At 60.1% G+C, this 4,020-nt stretch overlaps 1 protein-coding gene across 1 annotated transcript in view; it reads left to right on the top strand.

The window, feature by feature from the left end:
* Positions 1-4,020, top strand: part of SMOC2 (SPARC related modular calcium binding 2) — a 123,294-nt gene that overhangs the window by 32,447 nt on the left and 86,827 nt on the right. The window lies entirely within an intron of this gene.

Raw genomic sequence — 4,020 nt, forward strand, 5'->3', positions numbered from 1 at the left:
ACCGGCCGTGGGATCGGACGGCGCAGGCGCACGCAGCCCCCAGTGGGACGCGGATGTGCTTTGCTTCTCTTTTCACTGTGGAGTAACTTTTTGGGTCATTTCCACGCATTTTTACACGTAAAGCCATAAAACTTCGCATCGCTGGAGCGGGGCACGTCTCCGCGTGACGGCACCGCCACGGCCACCCCACGTGGTGTCCCCGTGCCCCCCGCACCAGGCGGCCCTCTGCCGGCCGCGTTCCCGGCATTCACAGCAAGTCGCTGCCGCCGGAATGGCCTGACCGACGTCGCTGGCTCGATCCGGGGGCCGAGATCGAGCGCGGCGGGCCGGGTCCCAGCTCCTTCGGGCTGGGAGGGGTGCGCTCCCCACCGCTCCCCAGTTTTCGGTGGTTTGCGGGCCGTGGTTGGTGCCCCCGACTTGCCTACCTCTACCTGTGGCACTCTCCCTGCCCGCGTCTGTGTCCGAACGTCCGCTTCTTACAGGGAAGCCGGTCGGAATGAATTAAAGGCTCGCCTTTCTTCAGTGTGACTCAATTTATCTTAACTAAATACGTCTGTAATGGCTGTTTTTCCAAACTAAGTCACGTACTTTTTTGGGGGGACACAGTTTGAGCCACAACGAAACCTGTGAGACACGTCTGACCCCACTCCTTCCTGGGCCTTGAGACCCTCGGCCTGGCTCCGTGGGGCTCAGTGACGCGACGTGTGACAATCTTCCCTTTCTGGCCGTCTCGTAGGCAGCAGAGGTGGGGACCCAGTCCCCAGCCTAGTCACCCAGCCTCCACTGAACGACCGTGTCGACAGTAAACTGCATCGAGGGCGGGGGACATGGAGGAGGGAAGCTGCCTCTGACCTTGAGGACCTCGAGGACGACTGGGACAGTGCCGGCAGGCGTTGCCGGGAGGCGGGGCAGCACCCCGCACACTGATGTTGCAAAGCCACGTGTGCCCACCTCCTGCTGGCGTCCACAGAGGAACCGCGACCCGTGGTCTCTGCCGAGGGGGATTTCAGATTCTAACTCCTACTGGGACCTGAGAGTCCCGTGACGCAAGCCCCAGATCTACGAATGATGAAATCTGCCCCAAATGGGGAAAAGCTGTCACGTGGTTACTCGGTCACCGCCGGGCAGGCTCCGAGGCTGCAGGTTGGTGAGCACCGGTCCACGCCGCGTGGCTTGTCCTGGCTCAGCCAGGGACCGCGGTGTCTCACCTGGCCTGTCCCCACGCTTCAGTGCCAGTGGCCGTGGCCACAGGCCCACTGCAGCCGGGCCGGGGTCTGGGCCGAGGCGGCCTGTGGGATTTGAGCTCCTGGCTCACGCTAAGTGGCGGGACATGGCAGGAGCCTCCTGCACGTGCTCGAGTGTGTGTACGTGTCACTTAGACCACGCAGGGCGCTGGTGGGGATACGCGTTCCCTCGTGAAGGCCGACCCTGTGCTGCTCTGGCTCGGTCACCCCGGACCATGGGAGACGTTTCTGGGTCGTCTTGTGGAACCCCCGGTGGGTCGGCCCAGCTCATAGCAACTGCTTCTGCCCGGCGGCCGCCGCGTGTCCGAGCCGGGCAGTGCGCAGTCTGGGTTCCGAAGAGGCCAGACACAGACAATGCCCAAGGGACAAGTGACGTTATTTTATTAAAATCACAAGTGTGTGCACGTGAAATTACGGGCGCTCAGATGACGTGGACACGCCGGCGCGGTGACAGAGCGGGGGCCAAAGTTTGCGGACAGTAGGTGCCGAGAAGGCTCTGGAAGGGCCTGAAGAGGCTCCTTGGGTTTAGCGTCTTGAGATGATGTCACCACACACCCTTCTTTTAAAATGAGCGTTTGGGGTCAGTGAGCCCCGAAGTCCTCATGGGTGACTTCGCCACTCAGGCAGAGCTGCGCGTGCCCACCGAAGGGTCAACCGCGTCACTGCCGATAACAGCACTCGATGAAAACCCAAACCCAAACGGTAATCTGACACTCGCGTTGAAGTCGCTGCCATATGAGCTGTAGGAATGTTTCATTCTCGTCGGCCACAGATGCAGAAAAGCCACCGCGGAGCCACCCACGCGTCCTGCCTCAGCTTCCTCCTTGACGGACCTGGGCCCCTCATGTAGAAGTGTCTTCTAACGTTGAATTCCTTAATATTAATAAATCTCTGAATTTTAATTCTGATATCGAATTCATTTCTGGAATTACCAGTGAATTTTTTTAAAAACAGAATTATATCTTCCCCCTTTTTTACTTATACATGAAAAATCACAGATAGCATTTGAAGGGAAAACTTTTTGTGCATGCGAAAACACGGGCCCTGTGCACTTAAATCGAAAAACTCAATTGTATCTGAAATGGAAGTTTCAACTTGCCGCCCACATGAGAACACCCTTGACCTTGAACCCACATGAGAACACCCTTGACCTGGAACCCACGTGAGAACACCCTTGACCTTGAACCCACGTGAGAACACCCTTGACCATTACATCTCCTCGTGGACACGCAGAAGCACGAAGCGTGTTTTTAACGGGCGGGACTTCCACCTTCCCCTGCCTGTGCACCCTCCCCGTTTACCGTGTCCGTCAGAAGCAAGCAGCGTCGGGGGCTGTAAAGGGGGACATGCACCCCTCCGTCGGTGGCCGCAGCGCCGTCAGCCTGTCACAGCTGCTGGCCGACCCCCCGGTTACTCCCGACCTGGCACATTCGCTCCTCTAGGTGTGTCGAAATCAGTGACGCGGTCCAGCGCTGGAGGAGAGAATGCCTGGCCGAAAATGCCACCGCGCGTCTCGGTTACAGATGTCACAGTTACAGCCACAGGCAAAGTGATGGCAGGACAAGGTTGCTTCCTCCGGGGGACCTCTCGGTTATGAGGTGCCAGGGGCCCTGGGGTCAGCGACACTGGGAGACAGCACTGTCCGTGGGGCCACACCGGGGCAGGTGAGCAGGACACGGGAAGCGGCCGCCCCGGCGGTGGCGTCGTCCCTCCGAACGAGGCGCTGTGTGTCCGGCCTTCGGCGTTGCCATCGCAGGGAGGGGCAGCTCCCTGGTGCCCCGTGCTGTGGGCTCGCTAGGGTTAGACGAGGTCGCTGGGCAGGAAGTGCTCGGTGTTTCGGCATCAGCCGCGACGCCAGGAGCCTGGCCTTCCGCGGGTCCTCACGACTTGCCGTGATGGAGAGCTCGCGAGTCTGCGTGGAGACTGGACGGCGGGACGCCCGGGGAGCTCAGGGGGCCCCTCCGAGGGGCGCCAGGCTGGACTGCGTGTCCGTCGACAGTGGCTCCCGGTACTTTGCAGCCTGACTTTGTGCGAGGTATAGTGTGGCTCTGCAGTGACGGAGGCAAACGTTTCGTGAAGTCTGAACTGAGCGACAAGTTTCCAGAAGCAAAGGAAAACTGCCGTTCAGAAGCCGACGTTGGAAGGGCGAGGCCAGCGCGCCGTCCGAGCGGGCTGCGGCCTGAGCCCTGCGGCCCTGGAGCCCCGCTGCGGGTTCGAAGGGCATTGGTCGGAGGCGGTAGCATCGCACTTGCAGGTGCAGCGGTAAATAACGGCCAGGTCCGATCAGCTCGAGGCAAACTAGCTGACAATGGCGATAGAATTCTCTCCCCCTAGAAAAATGGGTAAATCCTAATCCTCTCTTCTCAGTCGAAGGACAGCTCAGGACGTCCGTTTCCAGTGACTCTATCGTCGGGTGTGTTTCCTGGTGTTTAACTGCCGCCTTGTCACCGCTCCGTCTGTGGCTTGTCGCCACTCCGAATTTTTTGACATCGACTCCTAAAGGATTCATTCTTGCAGAAGCCGCTTTGCGAGAGTCTTGCAGGCCGCGGACTCACAGTGCGGCCGCTGGGACTGTCCGAGGGTCCAGCGTCGTCTGTTCCCATCATGAACCTCGCGCTGGCGTTTGCACACGTCCGGGCGTGCTGTGTCACCCTGGCGCGCTCCTTAAATAGTCGAAGCGGATCCTGCTGAGAGCGGCAGCCGGATGGGTTTGTTCTCTAAGAAACGGCGGGGAGCTGGGCGCGGGGTGGGCGCGGGTTGGGTGCGGGGAGGAGGC

Source organism: Pteropus alecto, unplaced genomic scaffold, assembly GCF_000325575.1.
Source record: "Pteropus alecto unplaced genomic scaffold, ASM32557v1 scaffold195, whole genome shotgun sequence".
Classification (NCBI taxonomy): Eukaryota; Metazoa; Chordata; class Mammalia; order Chiroptera; family Pteropodidae; genus Pteropus; species Pteropus alecto.